The sequence below is a fragment of the Diabrotica virgifera genome, chromosome 8 (genome assembly GCF_917563875.1).
Source record: "Diabrotica virgifera virgifera chromosome 8, PGI_DIABVI_V3a".
NCBI classification, from domain to species: Eukaryota; Metazoa; Arthropoda; class Insecta; order Coleoptera; family Chrysomelidae; genus Diabrotica; species Diabrotica virgifera.
In genome coordinates this window covers 220,604,563-220,616,977 of record NC_065450.1, presented here as the reverse complement: position 1 = coordinate 220,616,977, position 12,415 = coordinate 220,604,563, and the positions used below count along the sequence as shown (strand labels likewise).

The following is a 12,415-nucleotide window of genomic DNA, read 5'->3' as shown; positions in this document are numbered from 1 at the left end:
TCTATTAACACGTCAACTGCCACGAGAAGCAAGTGTGCATCTAACACTGAACTTACTGACGCGGTACCTGGACGAAGATATGTACCTGGTAACAGGCATGAGATACTCGTAGCTATCAATCGCTTTTGTTGTGTTAGATGGTATACTTTTTTGTTTAGAAAGGTGTTTCGTTTTTCACTTTCACTTGATGGACCTTTGGATCTAGTTTTCTTGGGTAGAAATTAGATTCATGTCATACTATGTATACCTATAGATTTTACAACAATGTGAAAAAATCTGTTTCTAAGTGACTAGATAAGTTTTTAGTCTCAAGTTACATTGTAAATCAAGAATTTTTTGTAGTCATTATATAACATAAATAAAAAAAGAATGTGTGTGTACTTTGTACGCACGTAAGAAGTTATACTTCTATTATAATATAATTTCAACGAAATAAATATACCTACTTAACAGTTACAATACAAAAAATTAAAAATAATTACCAAAAATGAACCAAACAATGCCAAATATTAAAAAAAAAAGAAAAAAATATGAATCGTCCGGGATTTGAACCCGCAATCTCGCGATTTTTTGATCTCTGGTCCAATGCTCTACCAACAAGGCCATCAAGCCGCATGCTACTTACCTTTCAGATATACATGATTATACATCACGGTGACAAGTGAAATATAAAAATAGATGTTTTATTATTTTACGCCCAAGGAAGACAAATCCAAAGACACAAAATTATAATAAAAAACTTTTTAAACCACCTTTTTCAAATTGCGCAAAGTTGTATTATTAATATTAATGTTAATAAATGAAATATAAATATTTTGAAGTTTCACAATTTGACAATTCACTTTTAACTGCAGTGCCTTAAAAATTTTAAAGCACTAGTGCCTTAAAGTAGCAGTTTTAACGCTCCTATGGAGTCCTAAAAATTGCATTTTTAACACGTTTGTAGAAAAATATATTTAAAAACACTAATATATTCTTTCCAAACCTTTTCTGGACTGATACATACATAAATTAAAACATTTTGAAATATAACTTCAAAAATATAATATGAAAACTATTTAAAAAGGCAGTATAACTATTAACTAACCTTTGTTGTTTCTCTTCCCACAAATTTTAAAACGCAACAACCATACATAACCAAACCGTCAACCGTCCAAACCACAGCTGCGCTACAGCTGCCATATTGGATAATTTTTGACATGTCATTTGAACATCCAATCAGAACAAAGTTATAATGCGCATGCGCCGGGATCGTAGGTTTTAACATATAAAAATTTACCCTCATATCGCGCGTAAAGAAGTATAACTACAAAAAATAAAATCCTTTATAAAAGGTATATTTAACAAAGATCCTTTCACATTACATCACAGGAGATTTTCGGAATATTTTATTTGTTTTATATTTTATTTTGTCTTGTATTAATTTGGAACTGATGACAACAACACAGATTGTCACATATGAAAATGTTACGTGGGCTTTAACACAAAAACCAGAATCAAGACTTTCAGTTGGTAGCCCCACAAATTGCTGGTGTGAGAGCTGGACGTCAACGCCACAAGAAAGCAGATGATAGATATGACCGGACCTCGTTCTACTACAAAAAGACGTATGTATCATCATCATTGACTCTACAACCCACAGTGGGTCTTGGCCTATTCTAGGATCAGCTTCCATTCTCTCTTTCCCTTTACCTTTTTTATTAAATTTCGTACTACTATCATTCGAATTCTTTACTTAACTATATATTGGCTGAATTGGCAATACCACACAAACTAATAAGACTCATTAAAGCCACAATGGATGAAACTGAGGCATGTGTACGAATACAAAACCACCGGATATACTTTTTCAATATTTCGCAGGGACTAAAGCAGGGAGATGGGCTGGCCCCAACTTTGTTTAACCTGGCACTGGATTATGAGGTTAGGCAAATGCAAACTGGACGAGGAAACCTACTGACCAACAGAACGGTTCAACTGGCCGCTTATGCCGATGATATTAATATTATGAGTAGAACATCAACAGGAGCACAGGAAACATACGCAGAGTTAAAAGCACAAACAAAAATGCTAGGTCTGGAAATTAACACAGAAAAAACAAAAATAATGACTCAGACGAGAAGAAATATCAAAAGATGGCATTGAAACGGTTGGAACGTTTACATACCTGGGAGTAGAAATACGAAGAGAATAAAGCAGGAAAACAGAGATTATTTTGCCCTCTCCCATATATTTCGGTCTAAAAGTGTCCACCGAAATACACAGATGAGAATCTATAAAACTTTAATTCGACCAATAACATGCTATGGCAGTGAAGCCTGGGTCCTGAAAGAAACATCCAAAAACAAACTCGACACATTCGAATGGAAAGTACTGAGGAGAATACTAGGACCTGTGAGGGAAAATGGAATCTTCAGAAGTCGATACAATAACGAACTTTATCAACTTTATAAGGAAGCACCACTGTCAGACTTCATCAGAATACAAAGGTTGCAATGGGCCGGATATGTGATAAGAATGGGAGAGGATAGGCTACCAAAAAGAGCACTGAATGCTAGAATGCAGGGAAAGAGACCGGTTGGAAAGCCAAGAAAACGCTGGAAAGATACAGTAAACAGCGACGCACAAGCTCTTTTAGGAGTCCGTGTATGGAGAAGCGCAGCCACAGACAAGCAAGGGTGGAGGCAAAAAATAAAGGAGGCCAAGGCTCAATTTGGGCTGTAGTGCCGGAGAAGAAGAAGAAGAAGATCATTTGAATTCACCGTATTTCTACATTATTCGAATAAATGAAGCGAAGACGAGATACATGCTAAGACCAAAAATTCAAGACCAAGAGTTAGGTAGATCATAACTATTAGTGACCAAAACTTGAAACTAATAAGAGCTTAAATAGCCGGTAATCACAGATGACAACCACATAGAAAAAGAGGTCTCAGAAAGATAGCTGCGTGAAATAAAGCATTATACTCCCTATGATCATGATTAAGATCTATTTTCCTAAAAAGACAATCTAAATTAAGACTGTACAACTGTACATGTCAATTATTATTTACCTAGTTGTTACGTATGGAAGTGAAATATAGACTCTACATCAGCGGAAAATAAATAAGCTGCTGCTATTTGAAAGGTAGTTTCTTAGAATGATATTTGGTCCTCATAGAGATGAATTGATAAGGAGTGGAAAAGGTGCCACAATACTGAAGTAGTGACTCTCTATGGTAGGTACTGAAAACATCGTAAGACATATAAAGGATAATCTGGATTAGATGGACAGGACATGTGGTAATATCAGAAGAAAACAGAGTGTTAAAGACAGTACTTTTTAGAGACCAGACAGTAGATAGTAGAAGGATGATGTTGAAGCCGATTTATCTAAGATTGGTATACACCAATGAGAAATAGAAGCTTAAATTCAGTCAAGAAGAAGTATAAGAAGAACTACTACATACAATGTAAGACATACCACTAGAATATTACTTGAATAACAAGTAATTATATATTTACTTGATATGTACTTTTGTAGAAAACATGTTATACAGTTTAGCGAAATTTTATCTCAAAATATTTAATAGGTACATGTACAAGTTTTATGCACATCAGTTAAGATATGTGGTAATTAAGAAATTAATTATTTATTAACTTGCAGCTATATTCTATAATTAAGTGACCGTCTTATTTTCCTGACATCGACTATTTGTGCAATGACAGTAAAAATTCTCACAGAGAGGCTTGTCCACTGTTGAAAACTCTAGAGATGTGAACATGTAAATCATTTCTTCTAATACTTACTATACTTTTACATTTTATTGCTGCAATATTAAGTAAAATTAGTCGAAAAATATTAATTAGATCAATGGTCTCGAATAGAATCTCTGATCAGGAGCGAAATGCAGTTCTGGTTATACAGGAACGAGATGAAGTTCTGGATGTAAGTAAAACCACCAACATTGGACCAGTTTTATTGACAAACCACCATTTTTATTGACACCACCATATAAACAGACGAACCCTTCAGCAGCGCTACATTACGTGTTTTTATAAATTAGTTATGAGGTCAAACAACGCGCTAAAAGCCTAATTTCAAATATAATAAAACACAGAATTGTTACACTTTAACTTTTAGCCCATTCTTTCACGGTTTTTGCTCTAAATTTTAAAGAACCGCTTGGATTGACATGAAATTTGGCAAACGTATAGCTTACATGTCAAAGAAAAAAAGTGATATCGTGCCGATGTGTGCTTTTGCCCTGGGGGTGACTTTCACCCCCTCTTGGGGGTGAAAAAATATATATCCAAAATAAGTCCGTAAATGGGTAAACTGACTAATTTTAAGTAACTTTTGTTCTATAGAGCTTTTTCGCCAAGTCAACACTTTTCGAGTTATTTGCGAGTGAATATGTTCATTTTTCAACAAAATAACCACATTTTTAGATGGTTTTTCGCAAATAACTCAAAAAGTAAGTATTTTGTCGAAAAAGACGTTCTTAGCAAAAATATAGCATATAAAAAAGTAAAAAAATGGTGTACGTGTTAGGTCTCTGGATCTCGTAGAACCAGAGTTATAGCCAATTAAAAATAGATTCATATTCACCAAATTTCAAATAGAATATTTCGACGTGAAATATCCAACAAATTAAGCACTTTTTGGGAAAAGCCCATTATAACTTTTTTAAAGTGTTTAAAAAAAGCTTTATTTCTATTTTTGTAAAAAGTTTCTAGCATTAAATTTAAGCAAGTTACGCTCAAAATAAAGTTGGTCCCTTTTGTTTTTGCAAAAAAAATCGGGAAGACCACCCCCTAATTAGAAACTTAAATGAAACTAATCGTTACCACTCCACAAATTATTTTACTTATGTTGTGTTTATATGATCTGTAAGTTTCATCGATTAAAAGTGCTTATTTTTAAAAAAATTTGGTTTCAAAGTAAAATTTTTAAAAATTTAAATTTTAAGAAATATGCTTTTTTTCAAAATAACTTAAAAATTGTTAGAGATACCAAAAATCTCAAAAAACAAAAAAAGTCAGATTTGCTTTTCTGAATATCATGTATTTTTTGGTTTTTCCGTTAGACAAAAATTGATTGAGATTTGGTGTTTCTAAATTTGCATACATTCGTGATCAGTGACTCGTTCAACCCCTTTTAACTACAGCCCTTTCAATAATAAGGACTTTGAACCGATAAAACTTACAGATAATATAAACAATATATACACGAGTTAAGAAATTTGTGAAATCGTAACGATTAAGTTCATTTAAGATACTAATTAGGGGGCGATTTTCTCGATTTTTTTACCAAAACCAAAAGGGACTAACTTTATTTTGAGCGTAACTTGTATAATTTTGATGCTAGAATTCTTTTTATAAAACAAAAATGAAGATTTTTTTCAACCATTTAAATAAGTTGTAATGAGTTTTCCCCGAAATGTGCTTCATTTTTGGTTATTTCACGTTAAAATATTCCATTTGGAATTTGACGAATATGAACCTATTTTTCATTAGCTATAACTCTGCTTCTACTAGGTATAGAGACGTGATATATACACCATTTTTTTAAATTTTTTACAGGCTATATTTTTGCTAAGAGTATTTTTTCGACAAAATACTTACTATTTGAGTTATTTGCGAAAAACCGTCTAAAAGCGTGGTTATTTTGTTGAAAAAATGAACATATTCACTGCCAAATAACTCGAAAAGTATTGACTTAGTGAAAAAACTCTATAGAACAAAAGTTACTTAAAATTAGCCAGTTTATCCATTTCCTGACTTTCTTTGGACGAATATTTTTTCACCCCCAAGAGGGGGTGAAAACCACCCCCAGGGCATAAGCACATATCGGCACAATATCACTTTTTTTCTTTGACTTGTTAGCTATGTGTATGCCGAATTTCATGTTAATCCAAACGGTTCTTTAAAATTTAGAGGTTTTGCAATATTTTACCGTTAAAGAACGGACTACAATATTTAACATGTGGCAAATAATAGTAGATTATACCACGAGTCAATAATTCCCGAGGGAATGAGAGCCATTATTGCGAGTAGTATACTCTACTTTATCTACGACAAATTAATTAATTTAAGATTTTTAATGAACAACTTTATTTGTTAAAAACATTAAAATTAGTAATAGTACAATTAATAAACTGAATTGGTTGAGAATCATCATTAACTTTAGTAGAGTTTTTAATACAAATATTTGGGATCTTGATTGCTGTAGAACAAGAAGATGTTACATTACTGTTTATCTCTATAGCGATAGTATCTGCTGTAGTTGCCTTGTTTATTGTGCCAGAGGGATTAATAGCTATTAATCCCGCATTATTAATCCCTAAGGGATTATTATATGGCATTATATTGCAAACACCACAAGTATAATACATATATTATGTATCAGTCGTAGATAAATAAAATTTAGGCTACACACGTCATATATTAATATTTGAGAAAATTATCTGTATTTTACACGATGCAATAAGTATAGGTAATAAGTAAGTACGAGGTAATAAATTATATTAAACAATGCTATTAAATTCTCACCTCAGAATATCGATTAGTTAGCCTAATAAACCATCTTCTTAAGATTTTCCTAAGAAAATACCACGATTAGTAAGTCAATAGCATATCGAGGATAGTAGGTACATAATTTATATTTTAGTGTTATTTATATATCTATGTACGTATTATTAATATTATTTATAATTTAAAATAACCTACATATAAAATCAGAATTTGGTGTTGGTTTTAAGAGCAAACTGAATGTAAGACCAAATTAATACTTACAATGTCGGGGTAGTACCATGAGGTTTTTCCCTGGTTTTTCCTCGTGATTTACTATGGAATCACTAACACGAGAATTTTACTGTCACCATTGCACGTGGTTGTCTTTTTAAAGTCAAATCACATGCTATGATATTTTTTGACGGATATTCTTGAGTTATAGTTGATTTCATGTAATCGAATGAACTTACTTTCAATAAAGTCGTCCGAGGAACGCAAGTCATAAATATTGGCAATATCATTTTAAAGTCTTCTACTTTAAAATGTATACTAGGTAGGTATATGTCTGAGTTGCCATTATGAATGAGTCAGATTAAATTAAAGTATTTGAAGAATTTTTTTACTAAGCAACAAAATTTTTGTTTAATTTATTAATATTTTGCATTTTCATAACGACGTCCAAAGTGGAAGTCGAAACGTCGATGAAATCATTTTTTAAGTTAAATTGTGGCTTATTTCCTCATAGACGGATGTTAACGATACCTTGGATAACAAGAAAATTTACAAGAAAGTACTAAGGAGGATCAACAAAGATAGCGAATTACTAAAGACTGTAAAACACATGTCTTATCTGGGACATATACTTTGGTAACAAGAGATAAATCAGGTCTTCTAAAAAAAAAGACTTCACATTGCTTTTCTTACGCGTAGTTTTATTTCAGTAGAGTGGTTTCATTGGCTGTTTATGTTGGTACCAAGGTATGTGTAGCTGTTTCCCTTGTAAATTGGCTGTTCGTTAACCAAAATCCGTGTATTTTTAAAAAGGTCATAATCTGCTAATTCCTAGATAAAAAATAAATTTAAAAAAATTTAAAACCATTCAACACAAATGATCAGGTACTGAATTATCAAAGATAAACGCTTAACATAGAAAAGTACCTAGAACAGTTACTTTTCTTAGACTCTATTGAATCATTTGCGAGATCCTCTCACGCCCATCTCTACTTAGATTCACTCCTTATAGATAATATCTAAATCTAAATATACAAATAAAAAAAATGATTGATACCAGTTCCCATTGCTGATATAGCCGATCATGCGTACATTTTACTTTTGAAATAGATGATCAAGTGTAATGAATTGGATGTAAATGTTTTAGAACTCTATTTAAATCTATCGACTTTGAAAGATAAATTAATCTTGGTTATATGGTTATAGCTCGTTGATAATAAATAATAATCTAGTTACGCTGCTTATTTAGTTTTTAGATGAGGTTTATAGAATGAGATATCACAAAACAAAAAAAAACGAAACATGAAGTGAAGGAAATGATGTAGCAAGAAGTTCAGATAGTAGATAGTTCAGTTGAAAAAATCACAATGGTAATGAAGTAGCAAATTTGATTATAAAGTGTTTTGAAAGAGATCGATCAAGAAAGATCGTGTGTATCCCATTTTTCACGATTAATAATTAATTTTTTATTTGCATCAGTCCGCAAAGCTGTCCAATGATTTCTGTATCTAATATAATCAAAATAGTCCCGAATGATATGAAATAATTTGATGCCATCTGCATATGCTGTGACCGGTAGGGAAGAGTTGGACAAAACCAGGTAGGTTGATAAAACTGGGTACCCCTTAATTCTTCTAACTGTCTGCTGCTATCTATTAGACAATGTTCAAATTAGTGTCCCTTTACCACCAACAGTCGTGTGTATTCATTTCTACCTCATTTGAGTAATCTGTGCCGGAGCAGTAAGACCTCACCTGTTTTTTGATGCAGGAAACTCGATTTTTAAGGTAAGTTTCTAGCTGGTTTCTCCTCTAATGAATCACTAATGGCCATTTCAAAATTTAATACATGTAACCTAGTATATTACCTTTAATTTGGCCAAAAATTTTGAATATTATTTCATACCTTAAAAATTTAAATAACATTTAATGTCTTGTCTACGAGTTTGACAAAACCGGGTAGTCCGAAAATCGACAAAACCGGGTACCCGATTTTATCAGACCTGTTGTTACTTCCAGTTTCTGCAGTGGTTTTTTTGCTTTTAGTTAACTACAACATGTGGCTTCTTCTGTTGAAGAAGCTAGTAAGAACGCTAGTAGGAAAAATAAAAAAAAAATCTCCAGTCGTAAAAAAATTAAAACTAAATGAACTGGACAAAAAAAAGAAAAAACGTGGTAAAAAGGACTGCACCAAAAACAACATTTTGGAGAGTTTGGAGGAAGAAGATAATAATGTTGATGTGTGTCTATATTACAATTAACTATTTTCAAATTATAATGCGAAGGAAGGCTGGATAAAATGTGTGTCTTGCACCAAATGGGCTTATGACCCCTGTAGTGCCTATGATGATGTAGATGAAGTTTTTATTTGTGACTTCTGTTCATAGATTTTCGATTTTTGTTCACATACTTTTAATAAATATTTTATTTTCTGCCCATTAGTCTTTTTACATGGTAATTAAGTTACTACCCGGTTTTATCATACCGGTTGGACAAAACCGGGTATTTTGCAATATTTTCATAAAAATAAAAAAAAATTAAAAATCTAAGAATATTTTTAAAAATTGACATTGTCATATCAGACTTAAGTCATTTGAGAATATTTCAATCTGCAGCAAACATTTGCTACTCTCACATAGCAAAAGATACAGACGGTTTTTGGAGTGGTACCCGGTTTTGTCCAACTCTCCCCTACATATTGCAATCCGCTATAACCTTGGAACTGAAGAAGCATTATTTAGTATTCAGGTTATGGTACAGACATGCAAAAATGTTGGACATTCGGTTTAATGTGTTTTATTGACTTTGAGAAGGCCTTTGATCGAGTTAACCATACTGAAATGATTGCCATTTTTTAGCAGGTGAGTATGGATGACAGCTTTATAAAACGGCCAATAGTTCTTTTATTTCTAGTGACCGTTATTGACAGGTTTTACTGTACTATAAATTTTTCAAATTTACTGTAATTTTATGGCCCTGGCGCAATAATCCCACTCCCCCTCCCTAGGGTTGTTAACACTGACTGACTACAATATCTTAATTAATTTATTCTACCATAGTACAAATCCCTACACCATTATACAAATGAATAAATAGCTCGCGGTTATCGATTCAATAATTTTCAGTGATCTATAAATAGAGCGCTGGTATATAGTGGGTTAAATAATTTTTTCTACCATAATTCGAATCCCTAAACCATTTTAAAAATGAATAAATAAACAGCTCTTGGTTATTGATTCAATAATTTTCAGTGATCTATAAATAAGGTGTTGGTCTATAATGGGTTAATTAATTTTTTTCTACCATAGTACAAATCCCTAAACCATTATAAAAATGAATAAACAGCTCGCGGTTATTGATTCAATAATTTTCAGTGATCTAAGTATGTATACCTAAATAGGACGCTGGTCTATAATGGGTTTTAGTAATTAATTTATTCTACCACAGTACAAATCCTTACACCATTATAAACATGAATAAATAAACAGCTCGCAGTTATTGATTCAACAATTTTCAGTGATCTATAAATAGGACGGAGGTATATAATGGGTTAATTAATTTATTCTACCATAGTACAAATCCCTAAACCATTTTAAAAATGAATAAACAGCTCGCGGTTTTTGATTTAATAATTTTCAATGATCTATAAATAGGACGCTGGTATATAATGGATTAATTAATTTATTCTAAACTTACACTGAAAGGTAGAGGAGTTCTGGATTAAGTAAGTAAGTAATTTATTCTACTATAGTACAAATCCCTACATCATTCTAAAAATAAATAAATAAACAGCTCGCGGCTATTGATTCAATAATTTTCAGTGATCTATAAATATGACGAAGGTCCATATTGGGTTAATTATTTTATTGTATCATAGTACAAATCCCTAAACCATTATAAAAATGAATAAATAAACAGCTCGCGTTTATTGATGGAATAATTTCCAATGATCTATAAATATTACGCTGGTCTATAATCGGTTAATTAATTTATTTTACCATAGGAGAAATACCTACACAATTGTAAAAATTAATAAATAAACAGCTCGCGGTAATTGATTCAATAATTTTCAGTGATCTATAAATAGAACGGCTGTTGTATAATGAGTTAATTAATTTATTCTACCATAGTACAAATCCCTAAACCATTTTAAAAATGAATAAACAGCTCGTGGTTATTAATTTAAATATTTTCAATGATCTATAAATAGGACGCTGGTATATAATGGATAAATTAATTTATTCTAAACTCACACCGAAAGGTAGATGAGTTCTGGATTAAGTAAATAATTTATTTTACTATAGTACAAATCCCTACACCATTATAAAAATGAATAAATAAACAGCTCGCGGTTATTGATTCAATAATTTTCAGTGATCTATAAATAGGACGAAGGTCTATATTGGGTTAATTAATTTATTGTATCATAGTACAAATTCCTACACCATTATAAAAATGAATAAATAAACAGCTCGCGTGTATTGATCGAATAATTTTCAATGATCTATAAATATTACGCTGGTCTATAATCGGTTAATTAATTTATTTTACCATAGTACAAATACCTACACCATTATAAAAATTAATAAACAGCTCGCGGTTATTGATTAAATAATTTTCAGTGATCTATAAATGATCTATAAATATAATGGGTTAATTAATTTATTCTACCATAGTACAAATCCCTAAATCATTATAAAAATGAACAAACAGCTCGCCGTTATTGATTCCATAATTTTCAGTGATCTAGATAAATATGACGAAGGTCTATATTCGGTTAATTAATTTATTGTATCATAGTACAAATCCCTACACCATTATAAAAATTAATAAATAAACAGCTCGCGTTTATTGATCTAATAATTTTCAGTGATATATAAATATTACGCTGGTCTATAATCGGTTAATTAATTTGTTCTACCATAGTACAAATACCTACAGCATTATAAAAATGAATAAATAAACAGCTCGCGGTTATTGATTCAATAATTGTAGGTGATCTATAAATAGAACGGCTGGTATATAATGGTTTAATTAATTTATTCTACCATAGTTCAAATCCCTAAACCATTATAAAAATTAATAAATAAACAGCTCGCGGTTATTGATTCAATAGTTTTTAGTGATCTATAAATAAGATAAATGTCTATGTTGGGTTAATTAATTTGTTGTATCATAGTACACATTCCTACACTATTATAAAAATGAATAAATACACAGCTCGCGTTTATTTATCGAGTAATTTTCAATGATCTGTAAATATTACGCTGGTGTATAATCGGTTAATTAATTTATTCTACCAACCATTATAAAAAATGAATAAATAAACAGCTCGCGGTTATTGATTCAATAATTTTCAGTGATCTATAAATAGGACACTGGTCTATAATGGGTTAATTAATTTATTCTACCATAGTTCAAATCCCTAAACCATTATAAAAATGAACAAACAGCTCGCGGTTATTGATTCAATAATTTTTTCTCCTACTAAACAACTTCCAAGTCCAACACGATTCTCTTTAAATTCATTCATAAATGCTAGACCATTAAATAATTATTTCTTGACTTGCTTCCATCTTACAAATATGTAAATGAGAGTAATTAGTGGTTAGAAGCTCTCTTCTCTGTGATTACCTTCGGGTTAGCTCTACGAAAGCCTACCATTAGATCATTTTCTTCGGTGTTGTACT

General features: G+C 31.3%; 1 long non-coding RNA gene across 1 annotated transcript; it reads left to right on the top strand.

Moving 5' to 3' along the window:
* Nucleotides 1–7,949: 7,949 nt before the first annotated feature.
* LOC126889610 (uncharacterized) lies at nucleotides 7,950–9,161 on the top strand. The gene is made up of 2 exons (XR_007700101.1): nucleotides 7,950–8,513; nucleotides 8,772–9,161. It is a non-coding gene; the product is annotated as an uncharacterized LOC126889610 (long non-coding RNA).
* The last annotated feature ends 3,254 nt before the right edge of the window (nucleotides 9,162–12,415 follow it).